This window comes from Galleria mellonella, unplaced genomic scaffold, assembly GCF_026898425.1.
Source record: "Galleria mellonella isolate WM207_F2 unplaced genomic scaffold, CSIRO_AGI_GalMel_v1 utg173, whole genome shotgun sequence".
NCBI lineage: Eukaryota > Metazoa > Arthropoda > Insecta > Lepidoptera > Pyralidae > Galleria > Galleria mellonella.
Window position 1 is genome coordinate 3,115,113 of NW_026442016.1, and position 27,666 is coordinate 3,142,778.

The following is a 27,666-nucleotide window of genomic DNA, read 5'->3' on the forward strand; positions in this document are numbered from 1 at the left end:
TAATCTTCTTTATTTGTTATCATTAGAAAAATACTTGAACTTTTTCAGAAAAAAAGTTTGGTAGCATGACAAATACCTGACCGGTTACATCGTTTGAGGCATTTTCAAATGTTAATTTTACGCAAGGTCTTTCCCAGGCAATCAATTAAAGGTGATTTTAAATTAATAGAAACAAGTGGGTAGATCAATTTAGTAAAAAAATATACCAAAATTATCAGGTACTTTTTCAAAATGCAATGTTGCCAACAAACATATTTATTAGACTATTTTTTTATTATATTTTGTTTTTATTTAGAACACTACTGAACTCTATTTACATTTATATAATTTCATACTCGTAAGGAGTTCGGATTTTATATAAGATTTTGATTGTGAAGTTTTTTATGTAAATGTACATTGTCTGTGCTGACAGGCTGACGGCCCACATAACGCTTATAATTTCGGATAGGATATTTTAGTATAAAATGTGATGCTTATGATTTGCATTTCTGAAAACTAAGATAATATATCTCAATATCCGATAATTTCACTGTCATTTCTTTGATACTAAAATATAGCAATGCAAATATAGCTGCTTAGTGGATAAAACGAGATACAGAATTATATCCATCTTAACAAAAGGCACAGAGAAGCGACCATGTACTAAATGATTATTTGAAGTAGGAATGGCAGTTCTTTTAAGGAAATCTCGTACTTATTTTCTATGGAACAAAAAGAGAAGTTCGATAAAAACTTTTTTCGTGAATTTATTCTGCGTGCTTATTTTAAACCCCGAGACGCAAATGAAAAATTACATTTCTATTATATTAAGCCTAAGACACAATGTTTTATCTGAGTAGATACATTTTAAAGTAGGTACAGAAAATTCTAGTCAATAAAGTAACAAAAATAAATATAAAAGTAACATAACATAATATCATAGGTATCACAGTATAATCTATGAAGTCCGTAGTGCTATTAATGCCTATAGGCGTCAGTTTATCAAGTAGGCCGCCAATTTAATTAAACAGTAAGTACTAAACGGTTCATATCGTGCCCAAAATAACACAGAGAATGATAATATATAAAATAAACAATATAAAATGAACATATAAAATAACAATATAAAATGAAAATATAAAATGAACAATAGGGTATAGAGGAATAACACCCGAGTCCTCAAGAATAGCAACACATGATGAGGGTATCATAGGCGAAACAGTATACTGTGTTATGTCCATGGTACTGCTCATGTCTATAGGCGACGGTTATCACTTTCCATCAGGTGGGCCGTCAGCTTGTTTGTCATTTTAATTTGCATTAAAAAAAAATAGGGCGATAATAGTATCGACAACGATGATAACTAACAGAAGTTAATGAACATGTAAGCAAAGGAATAATCGATTCAAACTCTCTGTTGATGTTTAGTAGTAATTGGTACACATTAAAAATCATTCACAGTAACAATTGATTGCTTATCTCGATTTGTTACTAATTCTATTTAAAAAGTATATCTTGTTATACTAACCTTATTTATATCTTCAAAATATTCTCAAGTTGATATACTTTCTCTATCAAGGGTACGTTTGAACTTTGTATCTATTGGCTTCGGCTATCTCTTTACCTTTTTATATCGTTACCATATTCGATTCTCATTTATTATTTCGATAAACCCAAACCACTGCAATATCCATTTTTATTACATATTATATTGGAAAGACATTTGAATCCGGTGAAAGAATGCGTATAAGGTAAACGATCAGTGATGTTAGCGATCAGTGATGAGTATGGATTAATATTTGCCTAATCATAAAACTATTTGGCAAATATTATTTGAACTCGAAAGTAATGTTCTTGTACTTATGACTTACATGATATATTTTTTTCTTTAATAATACTTTTTTATATATGTTATATACATTTGTTATATTTTTCTCGTCTACACTTTTAAAGATAAAATGAGATATTAAATTTGTCGAAAAGCACGATAATTCAAAATTTGAAGTAATATTTCAAAAAAAGATTTTAATTTAATACCTAATAACTGGGCACTTCTATATTTAAAACTCACGTCTATATTCAACTTTAACTATGGAAACGAGATAAAGAAAGAAATATGCTTGTAAAAGTATAACATACTTTAAAAAATATGTTCGAGTACTTATATAGGAGAGAGGCAGGTGTATAAGTATTCTTTATAGTACCAAATCTTAATAATATAATAAAATTGTAACTAGATGACTAGTTACAAATTTATTATATTACTAAGATTGATTGATGATAGATGACGATGATGATGGAAGATAGAAGATATTTAGGAAAAAATATGAAAAATTTTAATAGCATTAATAAATTAAAAAAAAAAAAACATTTTCTTAGAGATTATATTCTGTATGTATGATGATGTATGTTTATTTCAGCGTCACGCAAAGACTACTGCACCAATTTGCATGCGGTTGTGGTGTAAATTACAGTTTGATGTATATTTTATCAATACGCTGTCTAAAAATTGTATTTTTTTATGGGTGAAAATGAAATCGTAGCCTCGCCTGCGCTAACGGGATACACTGGCGGAGCACCAGTGAAGGGTGATGAATTCATCAAGAATTAACCATGATAGTTTCCAGAGGAAACCACGAGGAGGTTGATCTGGTTGGGTATATTGCTAGCAATAGGATTTTTAGTCTGCATTACTAACAATTCCTTTCCTCCCCCCCCCCCCCAATTGTATTTATTTTCTACTCCTGAAATAAGTTAGTATATAATATATTTTGTTAGAATATTCATTATAAAGTCGTATACATTAATATTGGCATTGTAGACGAATTAATGTCCTTTTAGATTACAGTTATTCGAAGTGTTGAAAAGTCACGCAGGAAGAGTATTCATGGATATTATTTGTATCTACGTCAAAGTATTTACTCTGGATTAAATGTTTTTGATTATGATGCAGTATATTTGGCAATTTAATACTTTAAATACAACAGACCCGTGACATAAACAGACGTTTTAAGTAAGCTATGCTTACTGAAATGTCATACAGCTGATGTCGTTGTGAACCAGGTATTTGGGCTTCTCAAAATGTAATTGAACGCAATAATGGCTAATTTATCCTTCGTACTTGGTAACGGTTGCTGATGTTAATGAAGACTAGTTTGCTCTAGCCGTTATAACTTATATTTTTTATACTCAATTCTCGTTATAAGTTTGCGTTCACACTAATGCATAAATTGACGAATTCAATATTTATTTAAAAAATAAGCAATGATTGAGTTTCTATCTCATTGTTTCTAGTTATAAATGCAGAGTAAAATCATAAAAATGATTTTTAATAAGATTGTGTGCTTTAAAAAAAGTCAACCTCAATTGTAGCCAAATTAGATATTTTTGATTTCAAAAGTAAACAACTGAACCGATTTTAATAAAATTTCTGTGGAAATAATCTGGAATTATGTATATTTATAATTAATCCTTTCAGATAAAAAAAGAATTTTCCAAATCAGTTTATAACTGACAGAGTTATGAGGTAACAAACATAAAAACGCTGTGTAGTCCCGGCATAAAATGGGCCTCCACTTTCTTTCCCGTGGATGTCGTAAAAGGCGACTAGGGAACTTAATGATCAAGGCATAGCAGCAGCGTTCCTACCAAAACATCAGCAAAAACCTAACTGCGGTTCCCAAACAGCCTGCCAAACGTGGCAACTACTGACAAAATTCCCTCTTATGGAGGTGACCTATGGTTAGCAGTGAACAGTTAAAAGCTGATATAATGATAGTAATTAAATATAAAAATACTACCAAATTGAAAGTTGGAGTCGAAAATTGAAGTCGGTTGAAAACGCTTAAAATTTTGTTTACCTGAACAAAAAATACTTTGTATACCCATTACACCTTATATAACAATGCAAAATAAATCTATTATTTATTACTCTAGAAACCTGTATTCTGGCAAACCTACAGGGAGATTCATCCCATTGTTTCTGAATTTTGACACCAAAGGGCTAAATATGGTATGGGTAATAAATTACTTTATGGGTAAGCTAATAAATTACTTTATACTATATAGTTTCATAGACGCTTTATCTTGATTTTTAGCGGTACCTGTGTACATATTCACATTATTCTATTACAAATACAATAATTACCTTGCTTAATAAAATGTAAATCTCAGTAAAACCTTATGATACATAAAATATACTTATCCTAATTTTATATTTTAACTTCACTTTACATTTCATATATATATATATATATATATATATATATATATATATATATATATAGATATATATATAATATATTATACATATGTATATATATATATATATATATATATTATTATATATATATATATATATATATATATATATATAAATATATATATATTATATATATAGTAACATTGGCCATAATTGATATTATAAAAAATCCGTGTGGGTCGCTTGTTATTTATAATCTCATAGGCACCATAGTTTAACGGGTCAAATTGTTTAATTAAACTTGTTAGTGATTGTAATTAGTATAAATGTCCTTACGGACCCTTTCTATATTTAGGGTAAAAATAGGTACAAAGGCACCACGATTATAGTCCGTAAGGCATACGTCTAATTAACAAGATTATATAAAACGATTAGCTTTGTACTTACACATACATACAAGAGTATTAAATATTATGTATTCTGTTTAACAAAGTAACAGGAATCAGCTATGTTATTTAAATTTTAAATATATGAGAAGATTACTCATAATAGAATTACAATTAGTTAAATTCCTCGTTATTACGAGGAATTTAACTAACTGTATTCAGTTTGAATTTCGTTTGAAAAATATATACCTACTAGATATTTTTACCAGTTTCACTCGCGCAGTACCCATTATGATGATTCCGTAGGAATTTACAAAATTCTTTTTTAGCCCTTACTTACATTTAAATATAAGGATATTCAATCTAGGAACATACTATGCAAAATTGCATATATTATAGACCAAACAGTTATATCTGTATTACAGAATAAATAAATATAATCAGTTAGTGTTTTTTTTATAATAAATATGTTTTAAACTAAAAATAAAAACTACATTTTCTTAGTGATTTCTAGAATTTAATATTTCATTTATCATTAAAGTATTGTTCTTTGCAAAAAGCAAGACAGTTCACAAATTTTTTTATACACTTTGTGAAATAATACCAGAAATGTCGTTCACCATAACAGCATAAGTAAGTACTACAAATTACCTCACAGAAAGAACAGTCGTGAAATTTTTTACTTTTATTTTTCTTGCAAGGATCAAATTGATCGTGCATAATCTCTAACAGCTTAGGTAATACTATGTTGTATAGGTAAAATTACAGTTAGGTATGTACGATAACATTATAGAATTGTCATAGTAAAAAGATCCATATTTGTATTAGCGTAAAAAAGAGAATCATTCCCCTCAAAATATTATTAGAGTTATAAAGACAATAAGACGCCGAACGTGCCATATCGTTATTTTTAATACATACAGTAGACTAATATGAGAGCAACTTTATTTCACTAAAGCTGAAGTATAAAATTACTTCGAAATGGAAATTTTATAGCCAAAAAAAATAAAACAATGAAATTACTAATAGAGAGACTGAAGTTAATTTATATAAATAGCTATGTGAAACTATAATCAGCAGTAAGTACGTTAGGGCTTCTAATACTAAGGTCTAGTATACAGGTAGTATTTTATTATCTGTTCTAAGGTCAAAATCTCGATCAGACAAAAATTGAATTAAAAAAAAAACAGTGTCATCAGCGCATTATGACCGCTACTAGTATATAGCCGTAAATTTAAAACAAATAAATTTAAATTTAAAAAGCGATAATTTTAATAATAATAATAAAAAATAATAAAAACCCTGTGTTATGAAGGTCAGACTACCGCATAATTAAATTTCTTGTATAAATTTATGTAATTACAGATAATATACAAATTAAGGTTAAAGTACAAATGATATATATTATTTAAAAATATAGATAACGATAATATTAGGTATAAATAACTATAATATTAGTTTGAAATAATAAATTTACTGCCCTTATATATGTGAACTAGGCCATGTATCTATGAGTACATAAACTATTTACATTTAAAAGAAAAAAAAAGAAATAAGAAAAGTAGGATATATGTGTTTATAGTTTATAGACTTTTGCACACAATATTATAAAAAAAAAATTACTATTTCAATTAAACAATATTTAATTATTTATAGTTTAACTAAACACTATTGAGATAATCAAGCAGTGTTTTACATTATTTTCTAGGTAAGGCCGTAAGATCCTAGTGCATAGGGCGCTGATTAAAATATAAAGAGGCAGCAACTGCTAGTACTGCTTCATTATTTTCAGATTATAAGTCATCTGTGCTAGCCCTTAATTGCCATTATGCTTGGAAATTGCCGTGTAGAATTTTATTTTTTTTTAATCTTATTAAGTACTTACTTAATTTACTACGTACTTACTTAGCTACAGAATAGGCACAACCATTAATTAATTAATTGAATTTAAAATGGAGAAGAAGGGTCTGGCAAAATCTCACCAATTCTTATCAATAGCGAAGCCGGGGATTTCAGTGATTCCCTTTTTATTTCCCAGAAATAAGTAAATAAAGCGAAATAAATAAACATCTTATCTTATTAATATAATAAAATTGTAACTAGAGAATGTCAATACATGGAAGATATGTTAAAAAAAAGTATAAGGAATTTTAATATTCTAAAACAATATTTTTGTAGAGATATTTAAAAACAATTAGATGACGGGTCTTAATAAGACCGACAGAAGTCGATCTGTAGATTTGACAAAATTTCTAAAACGATAGAATATTGTTTTAAAAATTTTGTCTGTATATCTTTAGATTTGTTCTGACATCACGCGAAAACTACTGTATGAAATTGAATGCGGTTTCACAGTTGTATTTTTTAAGGACTAACATAAAAACTTGTGCATCTTTTATATTGATACGTTATCTAAAAGTGGTCTACTTGAATGATTTTCTAAGTTGAAAAATCCACGAATACGAAGTAGTGAACAAAAAGTTAGTTGAATATAAAATATTTAAAACTTTAGATAAGACAGTAATATCAGGATTCTTATTATGGTTAATTTATTATACTGTTCCCCTATCTTTATTACTTTTCAAAAATATAGAGTCGGATCGATACTTTGTCATACAAATGATCAATTGAAAATTATAAATTATTATACTTGTTAACGTAATTTACTTATAATGTCAACAATAGAAACAAACACTGGTTAACTTCATGCCATTCTATTACTAATGTCTCGTCGTAGGTTTAAAAGCAACAATGTTAAAATAATGTTGAAAATATATCCATTTTAGTAAAAAAATTCATATATTATATATATATATATATATATATATATATATATATATATATATATATATATATATATATATATATATATATATATATATATATATATATATATATATATATATATATATATATATATATATATATATATATATATATATATATATATATATATATATATATATATATATATATATATATATGTATATATATATATATATATATCATTGTATATATTATATATAGGTGCGGTTACAATAAAATTACATGAAGAATTTTAATTTGAATAAACTCATAAAAAAAATTATTAATATGTATTATATGCAAATAACATTGGCCATATTATAAAAAATCCGTGTGGGTCGCTTGTTATTTATAATCTCATAGGCACCATAGTTTAACGGGTCAAATTGTTTAATTAAAATTGTTAGTCATTGTAATTAGTATAAATGAATTTATTAAAACATATACAATTTACGGAAAAAAATAGGTACAAAGGCAAACGATTATAGTCCTCTTTTAAAACGTCTAATTAACAAGATTATATAAAACGATTAAAGCATTTTGTACTTACACATACATACAAGAGTATTAAATATTATATATTCTGTTTAACAAAGTAACAGGAATCAGAGTCACATAAACAATGTTATTTAAAGAAAATTTAAATATATGAGAAGAAATTCTTCATAATAGTACATTACAATTAGTTAAATTCACTCGTTATTACGAGAAAGATCATTTACCACGTGACAACTCCAAATAAAACTTGTATTCAGTTTGAATTTCGTTTGAAAATATATACCTACTAGATATTTTTACCAGTTTACCAGGACAGTACCCATTATGATGATTCCGTATGAATTTACAAAATTCTCTTTTTTACAGAAGAAACCGGACACCTCGGGCTCAAATTACATTACAGTTTAAATATAAGGATATTCAATCTAGGAACATACTATGCAAAATTGCATATATTATAGACCAAACAGTTATATCTGTATTACAGAGTAAATAAATATAATCAGTTATTGTTTTTTTTATAATAAATATGCTTTAAACTAAAAATAAAAACTACATTTTCTTAGTGATTTCTAGAATTTAATATTTCATTTATCGTTAAAGTATTGTTCTCTCAAAAAGCAAGACAGTTCACAAAATTACTTTTTTATACATTTGTGAAATAATACCAGAAATGTCGATCTTCACCATAACAATAATGTAAAATATTACAAATTACCTCACAGAAAAAACAGTCGTGAAATTTTTTACTTTTATTTTTCTTGCAAGGAAATCAAATTGATCGTACAAAATCTCTAACAGCTTGGTAATACTATGTTGTATAGGTAAAATTACAGTTAGGAATCCAGTTACGATAACATTATAAAATTGTCATAGTAAAAAGATCAACAAACAACCACATTTGTATTGGCGTACAAAAAAGAGAATCAAAAATATGAAAATATTATTAGAGTTATAAAGACAATAAGACGCCGAACGTGCCATATCGTTATTTTTAATACATACAGTAGACTAATATGAGAGCAACTTTATTTCACTAAAGCTGAAGTATAAAATTACTTTGAAATGGAAATTTTATAGCCAAAAAGAAAAATAAAACAATGAAATTACTAATAGAGAGACTGAAGTTAATTTATATAAATACGAGTAGCTATGTGAAACTATAATCAGCAGTAAGTACGTTAGGGCTTCTAATACTAAAGTCTAGTATACAGGTAGTATTTTATTATCTGTTCTAAGGTCAAAATCTCGATCAGACAAAAATTGAATTCAAAAAAAAAACAGTGTCATCAGCGCATTATGACCTCAATATCGATAGTATATAGCCGTAAATTGGAAAAGAAGTAAATTTAAATTTAAAAAGCGATAAATTTAATAATAATAATAAAAAATAATAAAAACCCTGTGTTATGAAGGTCAGACTACCGCATAATTAAATTTCTTGTATAAATTTATGTAATTACAGAAAATATACAAATTAAGGTTAAACTACAAATGATATATATTATTTAAAAATATAGATAACAATAATATTAGGTATAAATAACAATAATATTAGTTTGAAATAATAAATTTACTGCCCTAATATATGTGAACTAGGCCATGTATCTATGAGTACATAAACTATTTACATTTAAAAGAGAAAAAAAGAAATAAGAAAAGTAGGATATATGTGTTTATAGTTTATAGACTTTTGCACACAATATTATAAAAAAAAATTTACTATTTCAATTAAACAATATTTAATTATTTATAGTTTAACTAAACACTATTGAGATAATCAAGCAGTTACGTATTTTACATTATTTTTGAAGATGAAATAGAAGCATTAGAAAAGAAGATCAATAAAATGAAGGGCAATCTGATTAAAATATAAAGAGACAGCAACTGCTAGTACTGCTTCATTATTTTCAGATTATAAATCATCTGTGCTAGCCATAGCCATTATGCTTGGAAATTGCCCTGTAGAATTTTTTTTTAATCTTATTAAGTACTTACTTAATTTACTACGTACTTAGCTACAGAATAGGCACAACCATTAATTAATTAATTGAATTTAAAATGGAGGAGAAGGGTCTAAAGCTTATAAAATCTCACCAATTCTTATCATTCATAGAAGTTGGAGATATGACGTCAGAGGCATTCATTGATTGCATTTTTATATCCCAGAAATAAGTCCCAAATAAAGGGCGAAATAAATAAACATCTTATCTTACTAATATAATAAAATTGTAACTAGAGAATGTCAATACATGGAAGATACCATTTAAAAAAAATTAACCAATACTTGAATTTTAATATTCTGTGAAAAAACAATATTTTTGTAGAGATGACATTTAAAAACAATTAGATGACTATTGTCATTAATAAGATTTACAGCATGTTAAAGTTAGTAACATTTGACAACAACACAAAAAATAGAGATTTTTTTGGCAGAAAAATTTTGTCTGTCAACAAAGACCAAAGTCTTTAGATTTGTTCTGACAAATAGTTCTTATTAAAAAAACTACTGGTATGAAATTGAATGACGAGTTTCGAAAAACACTGGAGATGATTTTTTACTAGAGTTTACATAAAAACTGGTAACAGTGTTTTTATATTGATACTTGTTAAAACCTGTGGACATTGAAACTGATTTTCTAAGAACTTGTATGTAGTTGTTAATATTTTATAAAAATTTATATACGCAATACGACCTTTTATATTTGTTATATATATATATATATATATATATATATATATATATATATATATATATGTGCATGAGATATATTGTTATTTGATTCTCGTTTAAAAAGACAGTCAATGGCAGGATTGTTATTTTATAATGTTAATTGATCAAACTGTTTTCATGCCATTCTATTTTGTTACTTTAAAAAAAATATAGAGTCGCATCGAAAATATACTTTGTCACGTGTGTTTTCTTACAAATTATCAATTGAAAATTATAAATTATTAGACAAATTTAATATTTCCTAATAAGAAAAATTAACAGCCAAAATAATGATCTTTTTTACTGAAGTTGTGAAAAAATATTCAACAAGAACAATTTTCTACGTATATTTGATTATTTTTGCCCAGAGAATTGTATTCTGTGAAATGAAAGAGAATAAATGTTGAACTTTAAATTGAGTTTTAAAATTTCTCGGTGTTAATCTGAATTATGATAAAAGCTATGAATGTACATGTCCGGTCCACAGGCAGGTGGAAAATTTGTCATTTGCAATTCAATAAAAATTAAAGCTATATATCTACATATGTAGATATATTTTTTACTAGCTGTTTCTCGTGGCGTTGCTCGCTTCGATGTAATTCCCGTATATCATTCCCATTGGAGCTCTTCATGAAACTGGTCTTATATTATATACTTAAATAATAATTACGTACCTAATACCTTTATAAAGTTTCATTCAATTCAACTGATCGGTTATTTTATAGCATTTTATATGTGATTCTTTAGATTGATATAACTTTTTTATTTATGAACCGATTGATATAAAACAAATACTAAATGTTAAGTGAAGTAAACAGCAACGTATTAGTGAAAACCGCATCCAAATCGATCAAGCCTTTTCTGATATTGGCATGCACATACGTACAGACATACATACAAACTATAATAAAATAGTTTTTCTTACATATCTTCCATGTACACACAGCGACCAGTTACAATTTTATTATATGTATTGATGGGAGACAGGCGTGACAGATATAATGTATGTATGTATGTATATGTATTGATTTATATTTTTGTACCTACGTATCTATGTATTTAATTCTAATTTGATATCAAAATAATTATATGAAGGACAAAGGGCACAAATTTAATTACCGAGTCATTGTATGAATTTATTTAGACACAATATAATAAACTTTGATAATATTTTCTTTAATTTATGATATATTCTTTCATATATGATAATCATTAAGTAGATGTTTTACTTTAATTTTTACTTATTTCGATGTCGAAAGGTCATAAATACGAGTATATAAAAGAACATGACAATTATATAATTATATTAAACTAAATTCAAACTTAAAGTACATACTTTTAGGAACTTTACTGAAGGAACTGGCAAAATCGTTTATAGTTTTATAAGTGACACACTTTTGAAAATGTTACATTTAAACGCTTTTTAAATTTTGTTCTCTTAAAATTCCCTAACGGAAGATTTGATTAGAAACTAAACTATATAAACTTTATATATTATAATGTTTTTAAGATTTTTTAAACATCTATTTTTTAACATTTAAGTTTCATCAAAAAGCAAATATGCTTAGATTATTTTTATGAAGGGTAAATATAATGGGAACCTTGCCCTCTTTATTTATTTATATTACAGGCAATAAGCCCGCTAGACCTTATTACCAATCATCCTCTTCCCTTAATATACCTATGTATTTACCATATTTCTTGCAAATAATTCATTCATTCATTCATTCATTCATTCATTCATTCATTCATTCATTCATATGTACTCGTATATTCCTGCTACAACGTAAGACCTGGCAATAAATTTATACTCATTATTTATTACTAGCTCAATCCTGCGGATTCACTCGCGTAAATTGGTATATAAAGTATTCTATGTGATAAGTTATAACATCAGTTAGGACAAACATATATCCCTACAAATTTTCGCATCTATATAATACTAGTTTTTACCTGCGACTTCGTCCATGTCCGGGATATGCGTACTAACTGAGATAAAATGTAGCTTACATCCTACTCCATCCCATATAGTACGTATACCAAATAGTGATTGATTGAGCTATTAAGGTGCTATAAGGTAAGAAACAAACTCACTTTCTCGTTTATAATATTGGTAAAAAAAATAAGGATGAATAGGATCACGCAAATTGTAATTGATAACTTTTTTTTGTCATTTATTAATATTAATGTTGAGTACTAAGGCATACGTGAGATGATAATAGTATTTTAATTGTTCCCTAATTTTATCATCAGCATAAGAATAATTACTGTGAACAAGTTTAATTACTAAAATTAGGTTTAAATTATGAATAAAAATAGATTTAATTTAATCTCTGTTTCCTGAATCCGATACGTTTAAATAAAATCAACTATTTGATACTACAGCCTTTTTGCTAATAACCGAAACTTATATAATTCTCTTTAGATACATCATCAATAATATAAATGAATATCAGTAGCATTGAGTGATTGCATATGTATTTTAAGTTCATTAAACAAAATTTCGTTTCTGTTTAATTTAGTCATTCAATTTTTAAATCCTAATAATATTATGTGAAAGTTTGTAATAATGGATGAATGAAAGGATTGGTGGATATTTATTAGTTTATCACGTAAAAACTATTCAATAGATTTAAATAAAATTTGGTACACGGACAGTTTATATCCTAACTTAGCATGTAGAATACTTTATATCCTGATTTATACAAGTAAAGCCGCGAGAAACAGGTTGTGCAAAATTCATATTAAGACATAATTATAAAAGTCATTTAAACGTATTGGTTTTTTTTTACAACACAGGGGGCAAACGAGCATGCGGCTTACCTGATGGTAAGTGACTACCGCCGCCCATGATCACCCATAACACCAGCGGCATTGCAGGTGTGCTGCCGGCCTTTTAAAAAGGAATATACTCTTTTCTTGAAGGTTATTTCGTCGTATCGGTTCGGAAATACTGCTGCTGGAAGTTGATTCCAAAGAGTGGTTGTGCGTGAAGAAAGTGCCTTAAAAAACGCACGGTGGAAGACCGCCACTCGTCCAGATGATTGGGATGAAACTTTAGTTTGTGGCGGATTGTACGGTGGTGAAATCAACAGCAGGTAAAACATCAATCATCAAGGTATCAGTGCAATCATAAAACATGTTTACGTGTGAATTTGAAATCAATTTTGATAAAAAATGGCCGAAATAGTAATTGGTAATATTTATTTATAACACCCTTGTGTAAACTTTTTTAAACCTTAATCCTGAGGTAAGTATCCAAGGGCGAAATTTGTATTTGCTTGAGAGTAACAATAGAAAATTCAAAAAGAAATAAAATGCATAGGCTTGTATGTTAAATAATAAAGATATACCTTATGTATGTTTATGACTTACGTTATCCTTAATGACTTACGAAAACCAGAGCATTTCCCTAATAACAATTAGCGATTTGACTTTAACATAATCAAATTTGAATCTAATCGAAAGTCAAATAATATCCAATTACTGTCAATACGTTGATTTTTTTCATAATAAGAAAAAAATTACAATAAATAGACAATAATGGGACATTACCTCATATTATATTTGACTTTTTTTATGTGATGCTGAATTGATCATAATTTGTTATAAGTCACCCCACTGTATCTCGAAATTCATACAAAACTTCGTTTGTACCAATTTCCAAATTTTCTTGTATATAATAATAACTTTGCCCGTACAAAGCCTGTTACAATTACAAAGTTATTCATAAATTAATTTAATATTATTCATTTCTTTTTATTTTTCACATTTCTTTGTCCTATACGAAGAAATGTAAAATTAACATGTACGTAAAAAACCTTATACATTTTGTAGATGGAGTTTCTTAATTAAATGTGAAAGCTTTGCAATGTTAAAAGGTTATTACTATGAAATCTAAATTATATGTACTATTGAAATGTATTTAATAATTAAAATTTATGTAACTTCTTCTGACGTAGATGGTATTAAATAGTTTTCAAAAATTTATAAAATCAGTTTTTTATTGTTTCTTACGCGCGATTTAAATGAAGCTTCGTTTCCTCTATTATTTAGATATATTTTTTATAAAAATATTTGCTAACGTTGCTACTTCAAAATAAAAAAATATATTCTCATGTCAGAGATTGCACTAGTTGATCTGCTAAGATTTAGTCTATTCCTTATGGTGACATCGGTAATTTTAGTTTTTCCATAATTCCACTTCGTTATGTGATAGAATCTGAAATGAAGTTACCATTTCAGATTCTATCACATAACGAAATTCCGAACTATAGCCATAACCTCTTAGAAGGAAAATCCAAGTTGTCCTTAGCAAGTCGTCTTTCAAAGTTACGTTTATGATTTGAAGCTTTCTCATATAGCCAGCATATAGAAAGTTGGTATTGTAAGTCATTGCTGATAAAACGTTGAACATAATAATTTATATTTCAAACGTATTTTAAATAATTTAAGCCAACAAGTAATGACTCGTATTTATATGAACATATACATATATATACAATTTTACATACCATATATGCATATACATTTGTGCATAAATTTAATTTACTTATTATTTATTACCTATAATATAAACATCATATTTTGCTAAGACAGCCGTTCACGTCCCTACAAAGATTTTCACACCTGCCAACCATTTATTTTAAATTTATGTCGGAAAACCGACGAAGCACTTTTCCACGTAACGCTCTTAACGATAATACACTTGAGGCTCTGAATAATGAAATGTATTTTATATAAAACATACTACTCATATTACATAGGATTTTAGTATAAATAATGTTAGCGTACAACATGTGCTGCCATAATTTATGCCTACGTATCAGATTAAGGATTAGAGAGCACCCTTAATAAGCCTTAACTACAAATAGGGAGCGAATACTATCTAATTGAACCATACAACTTTGTTCGATATAGGATATCTTTGGTCAATTCATATTAACATACATTCATCTATCATTCAACTTCCGCTTCTGTAATTGACTATTTTTTATTATGAGAACATTAATATTTTGATAATAGTTTTATATATTATGTACAGATTTTTTATTCTGTTTTTATTATTATCAGTAATTTTAAGAATGTTCTTTACTTTGTAAATATAAACCTTTTTTCTCGACTTACATTTAACATTTTATCCTAAACATGTGGAACAGATCTTTTGTTAGGTTTACCTTTACGTTACTTTAGGATTCTACACCGAATCTCTTTGAATCTACGTCCATAAATTAAAATTATGTTTGTTGTAAACGCAAATGAGTCTCTCATGGAAAAGTTTACATTAAATGTTTAATATATTTTTTACGACACCAAGAATAGCTCTAACATGTTCGCTTAATTTATAATGTGAAGAAAAAATTAAATTTTACATATAAATAGCACGATTATACGATTTTTGAAAATTTTTACATCTATATGGAATGCATATTTTCAAAAAAATGTTTCAAAAAACTATCAGCCTTATTTAGTACTTTTCATGATGAATATTCAAATATCCATGAAAATCGAAAATCAATTCATTCGCTCGTTAATAATAAAATACGGTTTATTTGGCAAGTCTGCAGTTAGCAAATTAATACAATTTTAAAACTTCTGAATGTTAAACAAAAAATGCACCATTTTTAAAAGAGACCTCCTGGATTCAATTAAGCGTTTACAATTTGTATTGAAACACCCACAATCGTTTTTTACAATTATTTTTGCAATCTTCCATATTAATTTTATACCAATTGATTTGACATTTTTCTTTGTGAACTAATAAAATCTTGTTGTTATACTAAATTCGCTTATTGAATTCTGGGAACTAAGAGTATGGTATCTAAGATTTTTAATCTAATATGTCTACGAAAACTTATCGGTGTATTTAATCATGCTTATAGTCGTTGTTTTCATTTGTAAAATGAAATTATTCATCAATCATATTCATCAATCTATCACTTTAATTTCTATAATAATACAATTATTAACATCTATTTTTCATTTGAAACCCTATTTATTTCGAATAAACTATGAAAGAATTATTAATGGCCTACCATTAATATAACAAAAAGGTATTGCGAATGATTTTTCTTTTATTTCAGTTTATTCCATTTCACTTTCTTTATTAGATATAAATAAGGTTTCTAATAGCTAATGGAAGCTAATATTGGCAATATAATTAAAGTTAAAGGTTTCATTGTATTTATAAATAGTAAATAAAAGAACAAATAAATGTTAACATAGCTATTATGTAGTAGCATTATATATGTTGTAGAGGCCTTTTACTGAGTATTCTGAAATCACCGAACTGACTAATATTACAAACTTAATAGTTTAAATATTTATTACCCTAATTGCCCACCAGAGCAGCCAATTAGAATGCAATTACTTAATTATAACTTTATACAATACACCAATATTAAAACGTTATTTTACGTATATAAGGATCCGGTCTCTATTCCCGGTTGGGCCAGTTTAGGGAATATTTTTTTCCGAATTAGCTCAGATGCTCGTTGCCTAATTCCTCATAACATATGTTTACTTTGTTTTGATGTCCAGGCGAATACCAGTATAATTGTATGGCATTTTATAACCTTAAAAAAGCAAAAAAAATAGAGAAAGAAACTTAAAATAATACTGTATAACTAACCCTCTAAGATAATATAACCCCCTGGTAAGATAATATTTTTCTATTGTTGTTATTTAAATATGGAATAAAACACACTAAACAATAGGCAAAGGAGTAAGAATAAATAACAATACTCGCTTTGTATTTACCTTTATGTAAAGTAGGTAAACACTTAGAAAGCGTTTTCGTAAATTCCTATAGAAACGGGGTTTAATGAAATCACAGTTGATAGATAAACAAACAGATTGATCTGGTAGGATACTATGATACTTAATAGTTTTAATATAATAACTACCGATTTAACTTACTTGTAATTTGATCGGGAAAACTCGACAAGTTTCGGGACAGCCGCGCTTAATAGCTCATGCTCGCGTCACAGCCGCACATGATTAATGGTCCCGAATTGGTTCTGAAACTAGTTAGCTTGAGCTTTCTCGATCTAATTACACATAAGTTAAACCGATAATTATTGCATTGAAATACAATGTGTGGTTATAAAACTTTTAACAATACTTAATAGTGTGTATAAGCCTCAATCTTACCTTATTCTAAAGAATCTAAACCTTGAAACTAATAAATTAACAAAGAATTGATTTAATATGTAACTGGCAGTTTTCCGTCGCTTCGTTTGCGTAAATTCACCTCTCATCTTGTGAGAATTTCTATACATAACACGAATCCTAGAAAAGACATGGGTATTTTCCAAAACGACAAATGACAATCGTATTATTAACTGTTATGAAATCAAATATTATCAAGATAAATATATCTGTTAATCATGCTTAAACGGCTGAGCAATTTTAAATGTCACTTAATACACAGACAGAACGTAATTATTCTTTTTACAGTATTTTACGCAAATAAAGCCACAAATTACATTAAATTAATTTTAATAATAGACATAATCTTTGTATCGGACATTTAAATTTGTTCAGCTATTCAAGCGTGATTTAGTTACAAATACGAGTATAAACGTTTTTACAAATGTACACATTTAAAATATCATTTAGTAGGTTAGAATAAAAACAAAACTGAAAAACAGTAATTGCAATATATCTTGGAAAACACTGAGTATATAATAGTAGATATATTTATATTATAGAGTAATATACGGCAGGAGTGCTAAAACGGTCGATATTTATCGACAAATTGATCGCGATTAACCATCTGACCTCGACAAAAAAATGCATATTAAAAGTGTATTACAACACATTATATTTGTATAAAATAAAAATTTAAAACTAATATTTATGCCTCGATACACCCCACCTAGACGACAATCCTGCATTACACATACTTGCAGCCTGTCAGACTCGATCGATTGTAGTCTAACAATATTGAGGTAAATCGCCAGTAGTTCAAGTTTGAGCACCATTGATGTACGTAGATATAATGGCGATACTTGCCTACAAATCTTTTTCTAGACTGTCAGTCAATTTTATTTAATACTTTAACAGTGGTGGTCAGTCGTTAAATTAAAGAATAGTGGTCACAATACAAAACGCCGAGAGGAAGGGATTGTTAGTAATACTGGCTACCAGTCCCATTGCAAGCATTATACCCTATCAGGTAGATCCTCACTCGGATCTCCCTGGAAACCATCGTGCTTAATTCCAGATATATTTTTCTTGATGAGCTAACTGACCTGCTTTTTCATTATCCACCTATCGTCTCTCACTGGTGACCCGCCAGCATATACCTTTAGCGCAGGCAGGGATACCACTCTGTTATTATTCATTAAAAAAAAATTTACATCACCATAGATTAAAGATAACCAAAACGTATTTTTTTTATATTTCATACTACTAGATACAGAACTAATAAGCATATACTTTTAAAAATAATACCATATAAATATTATTTTATCTATGGCCGTATTCTTTTACATTTCTTACAAGTATGCATTCAGAGTTTGAAACCACTTAAGTTAAATACTTGCTTCTTGTTAAGTATCTGCTACTTAAAACTTCTTATTTAATTATGAATGCGGTATATATGTTACTGTAAAAACTCATATTAATTAATATTAGGTTTTATCAATAAATCTAATAGTTTACCAACATGAGTTGATGAATGTAAGCATTTTATAAAAAAAAATCGTTTTTAAGGCTTTCGCCAAACTACCTAACTTATCTTTCTTACCACGAGTACGAACACCACGCACTTAGTACAATTTAATTTTATATGTTTTTTTTAGTAATAACATAACATTTATTATTTACATGTTAAGTGCGTGTTATACGTAATCATGCTCAAAAAGGTAGCTTAAGTTAGGGTTGGAGACAACCATTTTTTTTTATAAAATCCTTACATTTACTAATTTATGTTGATAAATGTTAAAATTTACTGCTATAACGTAAGATTTATAAATTTACAGGCTTTTACAATACCATACATTATGCACAAAAAATCATAATGAATTATTGTAGATAGACAGATACTCTTCATTGTGACCTCTATAAGATTACAGTAGTAGTATTGTAATTGAATTTTGTCTCGAAATAAAACCTCCTTGTTAGCATCATAACAGTAAATTGAAATTCTTATCTATGAGCTAAAGTCAGTATCCAGCATAAACTGAGTATGAAAGAGGTACATAAATCCTTCCTTACTTAATCTTTATAACATTATAACATATAACATTTTAAGCCTAAAAATGAGAGTGTTATTTGTTTGCTACCTCTTAATATTTTAATGGCTCAAGAAATCGTAACGAAATTTAACTCATAAGTAATATTTGGAATGATAAAAAATATAGGTTACTACTTATATTTCTCAAACAATATATCCTGGGGCGGTGTCGCAAGTAAAAACTAATATTTATATAAATAAATATAAACTATACCTATATGAATTGAGAAATAAAAATTCAGTAACAAATCTTGAGGAATGAAACTCAAATAGGTACCTCAAAGTACTTGCCTGTATTTATTACTATGCTAAGTAAGTAATAGGATAAATGAGCACAACGCTTATTTATGAATGAATACCTAGAATTTGCTCTAAAGAACGTCTCATCGACAATCCACTAGACATCATGAAAAGAAGACTTTTTAATTATTTGTCGAGTTAACAAAACTAGCTCTAATTACTTATGTATATATTATGGTTAGCTGGTGGAAGTTTGCCACTTGTACAAAGATTTATTATGCAAAAAAGAATAAATAAATAGGTAAATAAAATCCCAACCGTTCTATTAAGAGTATACGACTGAAGAGAGAGAGAGAGAGAGAGAAAGAGAGAAATAATGTTGTTATATATATATATATATATATATATATATGTTTAGATTTTAGATAGCATATATAGTGTATTTATCTGTTCATACAGATATATACGCTTTAATATCCTGTCAACATAAACTCGTCCAATTTCATGGAACAGGATACTGCTATACATTTTGTAGATAATATTCTCAACGTAATACATAAATATGTATAGCGTACATGTAACGTAAATATTGGGAAATATCGATTTCCTTTTTTTTCAACCGACTTTTAAAAGAAAAGGGTTCTCAATTCGGTTATATTTTTTTATGTATCTTACCTCATAATTCCGTCAGTTATAAACCGATTTGGTCTTTTTTTATCAGAAGGAATATACTTACAAATTGGTTCCCTAGAAATTTTCTCAAAATTGATTTAATAGTAAACTTTTTAAAATAATTGGTTTTATATAACTAATTGTGTACGAGACTTTATCGACTTAACCAGAATATATTGATTAACCATCTAAAGGTCTCCTTTTTCATGCTAAATATTTAATGTATGTAATGTAAATTTCTTGATAGTTGGTTGAGCCAACAAGCCATCAAGAAGTATAAATAGATTTTGTTCCACAAAAAAAAAACACCAAACACCGACTTTAATCGTGGCAAAACTGAAATAGGCATAATCACAACCATGTTCAAAACCATCCAGTTATTTTGATTTAAAAACCAAACAACTGAATAGATTTTAATGAAATCTCTGTTGAACCAATCTGAAATCATAGCTTTGTAATAAAAAAATAATCAAAATTGGTTTATAAATTATAGTTTTGAGATAACAAACAAAAAATATTACTTTCCAAATTACAATCCAATTGAGAACCTATTTCTTCACTTAAAGTCGATTAAAAATAAAAATAAAAATAAAAACTTTTATATTATATAAATTAGTGACATTTATTTACTTTATTTAAAATCGATTGAACAAAATTAATAAAGTCATCAATCGTTGTGCGCTTATGACGCAATTAAAAAATATTGTTCACATAAAGCTCTAAACACAATATCGTTTAAAGCTGATTGTATCTGCAATTTAATATATATTTCTTTCATTTTCTTTTATGTACGACAACGGATAATGTTGTAGAAAATATTGAGCGTTGAAAAGATTAAGAAAATGTACACAAATACAATAAAATAGAGAAAATAAATGTTTGCAATCTCATAACAAGACTGGAAAACTTCAAAACCAGACGTTTTAGTGAAGATCATCAACAAACATAATTGTTGTTATTGTAAAAAATATATTAATGGGATTAAAGAGATTTTAATGTTCTCGTCAGACCTTAAGTTTTCGACATATCAAGGGCTCGTGTCTCACAAAAAAGAACCCATTTAATCTAAAAATGCCTCTTTGATATTTCCTACTGCATTAAAAAGGCCTTTTCTTCAAATAAATACCTTTTTTTCATTAGATAAATAGGTTGCCTATATATCTAATTAAAAAAGGGTATTCATTTCCAACGAACTCGGAATAGAAATTCGATATGTGGTGAAATCCGGTTATTATGACTCCGCTTATATTTACCAACCGCCTAATATGAAGTAATTACAGTGTAAAGTTTGGTTTTCATGTGGTGTAATCTTTATCTTGTTATTTGGGCTAATAAAATTATTATTAATATTATTATAATATACATATTATATTAATGGATAATAATGACAAATAAACTGACGACCTAGTTTAAAATTACAAGGACTAAGTTTTGAATTAGATGGCGCAGTAGAGTTTTAAGTCCATATGATAATAAGTTTCATTTGTTTATTGTAAATATATGTATTGTATTATAAGATATTGTATTAGTTTACGCCATTTGTTTCTGATTGATATCTGTATCATAACTCACAATGTCATTAAAGCGAGAACATAGTTCCCTATGGACATTTCACTGAAGAAAATAATAAAATAAATCAAAACGTAAATATTATTGGGCATTATTAATTCTGGTATATGAAAACAAATAATTACAAATTGTTTCCAATAATAAATGTTTATTGTTTAGAAAACAATGATGTAAGTGATGTATGATTTCGTTAATGGGAGTGAGTTAATGAATGCTTCGCTACATACGAGTACATATCAAAACAACGACAAATGAGTGCAATCAACCCTTAAAAGCCTGATTTTTTAAATTAAAAAATATATAAATGTACCCTTTACTGTGTTTACTAATGGGGAAAAATAGTAAAAAAAATCAAATCTATATTTTTATTTATTTATTTGAAAAAACAATGGTATTTTTTTATACTTTATATTTTGATACTTTAGGCATTACGGTAATCAAAATATTTAAATTTATCTAAGAATGAAACAATGCAAACCCCGGTATCAAATTTTAAACTTCAGGTATTTAAGGGTTAAGCCATACAATAAAAGTCAATATGATCTAATTCTGCCTTATCCGTTTTTTGAACTGCGAATGAACGAACTAAAAAAAGACGTAGTTTACCAAGGAGATGTTGAAACAAAGTGACCACTTCAAGTCGCGGACTATAATACGCAATATTATATACACGCTATTATCTTTTCTACTTGTCAAATACAGGGATTATACCTACACTATCTATATATTTGTAAGTTTTATCGCAATATTAGAGAGACTACATTATATAATAAATCCATTACAATGTAATTTCTCAAATATTGGCTCTCCAATCTTCACGATTACTTTTATTTTTAAAATAGAAAAAGTTGCTGTATTATTCGTAAATGAAAGGTAATTTTTTCGTTTTTTTTTTTAAGTTATTGCCTACTTTTCATTTGAACAGAAAAATTTAATTTGAAGAAAACTACACGAAACTTTTCTAATTCGCTTATTACTATTAGTAATTTTTACAGTCATTTATATTATTTATTTAAATCGCGAGGAAAGTATTCCATGAAGATTCATATACTTTTGACTTTAGCTACAACTTTATTTTTCCAGATGAGCATATCTGCAATAAAACATATAGGTACACGAAAATTACAACAAAGTGATAATTAAGTAACATACTAATATTTTTAGTGATAAGTTACCGTACGACAATCCAATATGTTACAAGCAAGTAAGTACGTTTAGCTTGGAAATCAATTCTTGACACGAAATATTAAACGTTTCATTACATTATTATAGATTGAATACCGCTCTGACTTGTGGTTTAATTTCCAGGACAAACAACATTTGATTTATGATCGGTATTATCTAAGCTTGGCAAGCATCGTGATTCGATTTATTAGATAATTGGCATTGAAAATGTACATTATTTTAAAATAAATTTTTTAGTCATCTTGAGTCACGCATATTTAGCAAATTTTTAAATAACATAAAACAAAGTCACTGTCCGCGTCTGTTTTTTTCTTTGTTTTCTTCGAACCAGGCAACAAACAGATTTTGATACAGAATTCATTTAGTTTTTTTTTTAATTGTATGTAAAGTAGATACATATAATACATACATATAATACACTCTAATTAAACTCGTGTATAAGTGGATTATTGCAATTGAAAAGCCGGGGTTGGTAGCAAACAAGCATACAGCCTGTCTGATAGTAAACGGTTACTGTAACATATAAATGCTGAATATAAAACAAAATCTTATACGAAAAAAATACAATAACGTTCCCTAACATGGAAATATCTGAAATCTATAAATATCTGCTCGTTGAATTCTGCTTTATCTCACATTGAGCATAAAAAAAGTGTCACTAAGGATTTATCAGCTTATAAAACCTAAAAGTTATCACATAAATACTTTTACGATTCAATGTGGAACACCCTAAAGTATTGTCGATTTATTAGGGTGCGTATGGAACATAGATAAGTCAGACGAAACATCGTAGAACAAAAAGGAATACTCTCTTTTTACACCTACTTAGTATATATTTAGATCCCCCTTTGAATAGGGTACTGTACCAGAACGGTACAAAGAAACCCATTTAGAACTTTGTGTTTGGTATCCGACAGTATATAGGTATATAAGTATGCTACTATTGTTGTTTTCAGTATCCATTAAACTAACATAAATGCTATGACTATCAACTTGTAACTTTGGTACAGTTAGCTTGGTTCAATATATAATATAATATGAAATGTCTTAAAATAAATTACAGCTGTATATTCTTTGGATTATCATGTCTGTCAGTCAAGGAGATTTTGTTTAGAAACAGCTAAAAATATCAAATTTAAATTTATATCAATCTTGCCAAGTATTTATTGTAGAAATTTTTGCTGAAAAGTATATTGAAAACATTTTTAGAATCGATCAGTGATTCCAAATATTATCTTCTCTAAGTACTTCATACGCTAGCCTCGAATCAGATTTTTTTTATTTTCATATAAAATAACCTCAGTATTTAAATATTTATATTAATTAATCAATACATATAATAAAATCGGAACCTGGTCGCTTTCTGTACATGGAAGATATAAAAGAAAAACTATAGTATTTAGGGGCTTTATGAACGCAATAGAACCCAAAACAATGGTTTTTAGAAATTTTGTCTGTTTGTCTGTATATCTGGTTGTCTGTACGTTTCTGCACGCTAATCTCAAACCCGGCTTAACCGTTTTGAATGCGGTTTTACACTAATGCGTTGCGGTTTGTTCCACTTAACATTTAGTGTTTGTTTTATTTCAATCGGTTTATAAATACAAAAGTTATATCAATCTAAAAAATCATATATAAAATGCTATAAAATATATATATATATTTTTTTTTTATTTTATTAAAGTTAACAAACAGTAATACAATATATAATTATAATAAGATTACGTATACCAACAACGTTAACTACAGATTGCTATATGTATATAAACATGCAAATATTGCCGAGAAAACATTATATCTATTAATTAAGTTAAATTATAAATAACATTTTATTGCAAAACAACCAACAAAAAAAAAAAAAAAAAAGTTATTTAACAATACACATGTATTTTATAATTTATTAATTTTCGCATTACTAAATTCCTGAGAGAAATTCTAATTGTTTCTACCATTTTTTTGAAAGTTAATGGTTTAGTCAAATATATCATATTATAAAATTTGCTATTTATGGGTGAACGAAACCGGAATTGGGGTATCTGTTAATTGCAAACAATTCGCGTGTATATATACAGTCATATTTACCCTGAATAATATCATGAATCATAATCTCTAGTTGTATGCGCCTTGATTTTAAGTCTTGCAAATTATATTTATACAATAATTGGTCATATGAACGACGGTTATGAGAAAATTTATATTGTAAACGTCGCAAAAATTTTTTCTGTACCATTTCAATTTTATCTTAAAACTTATAAATAGGATTCCATATAGTTACAGCATATTCCAATTGAGATCGAATGTTTTTATATAAATATAAATAAGTATCTTAAAATGTACATCTCATTACAAAACCATACATTCTGTATGCCTTAGCAACAATATTATCAATATGATTAGTTTTAATGTAAGACCTAAATCTTTAATTGTTTGTACATTATCAAGGACACAATATATATTTTCATATTTTCTTGTGAAGGTTATAGTTTTGCATTTATGCAAACTGAGAGTTAATTTATTAATTTTACTGAAACGGTTTATCAAAATAAGTGTCGATTATATATAAATTTTATTTGCATATTAAAATTTTACAAAAATTAAAACATGTGTAAATATCATTTATAAATTATTAGTCATCTGAACTTATAGGTATATTATTAGATTCATATCCATTAATAATAACTTTCTGGGTTCTGTTTGTGATATATGATTTAAACCATCGCCAAAGATTGCCTCGTATACCGTTATCCTTATATATAATCTAGTGTGTCAAATAGATAACTCGTATATAATAAAATTAAGTTGCTATATATATATAATATTATATATAAATATAATATTATATATATATATATATATATATATATATATATATATATATATAACTGTCTTTATTAGTAAATTTAATAGTTTGTACCTTCAAATAAGAAATCTGCAAATGTTATGATTATTTTTGAAATATATAAATGGTATTTTATAAACAATTTATTATAAACAAAAGATTTGTTCAATTTGCATTTGCAGGCAAATTATTATAAACTAAACTGACTTATTATTACATAAAATAGACTAATACTAATGTTAACTAAAATCAATTGTAGTTTCAGTTCTTTATAGAATAAATTCAGCAGGATTTATTTTTTACTTGTTAAATTTTTAAAAGCAACAAAGTTATCAATTCCACTGACTAAATAAAATAATATAAAAGTTTGTATATTATTTAAACACAAAGTTATACATACCGGAATATTTTGTAACTGCAATCCATTTAGTTTCACTTTATACGAACTTTATAGATACGAAATAAAAACTTAATAAATTACTACGATAATACGTATTGTTACGACACGTCTAAAACATCTAAAATAATAGTTGCTCTAATAATCACAATAATTGATAATATAACTTATGAATTTTGAGAGTTTAACTTATTTTCGAATACACGAAATCCGTAGTAATAAAGTTTTTAAAAGTCTTTCAACAACACCAATTTTATAAGGGTAAATTTATCGCAATCAGAAATTTAATAACCGTGTCATGAAGGTAAATCCTAGTTGAATGTTTAAGTTTTTAAAGGGAAATAAAGTAGTTGACTTCAGTAGCGAAATACGACTTCGACGTTATTTCATGTGGCAGAACTTCCGACGTTTGCAGCGAGCTCGAGTAGATCTCTGTGCCGCGTCCGATGGCGGCGCATGCCCGTCTAAGTACTCATCATTTCTTTTTTCCAATCCACATTACAGATTAACAAGAAAAGTTCTTGAAAGTTTTGGTGTAATACAAGTAAATAGTGATTCTAAATTAGCACAAGGTATAAAAAAAAATCATTTTAGATAGTATCAAGTTATGCATTAAAAATAAACATAAGCTTTGTTTTACAACGACAATCGAATTCTATCGGACGAAAAATAGTACAACGCCAACTTGGGCGTAAACCCTATCGATCGAAAAAGGAATCATCAGAATTAATGCAGAATAATAGGCGACGATATTGCGCAACATAGACACAAAAATTTTGAAAAACTTCTGCAAATGAAGTCAATTGTAAATTATGTTGTATATAGAGAGGCTGAAATACAAGTCATTCATAATATATAATACATATCTCCGAGATTTATAAAACGTAATTTCTAAGTTATGTGTTTAGTTTTTTCTGTAAATAAATATAAAGATTAAAAGA

The 27,666-nt window shown here is 27.2% G+C and overlaps 1 protein-coding gene across 1 annotated transcript in view; it reads right to left on the reverse strand.

The window, feature by feature from the left end:
• LOC113515633 (RYamide receptor-like) overlaps positions 1–27,446 on the reverse strand; it is a 90,420-nt gene extending 62,974 nt beyond the window's left edge. The window contains exon 1 of the mRNA XM_026899892.3: positions 26,729–27,446. The gene's annotated coding sequence lies outside the window, so the exon portion shown is untranslated. The remainder of the gene's footprint in view (positions 1–26,728) is intronic.
• Between the last annotated feature and the right edge of the window lie 220 nt (positions 27,447–27,666).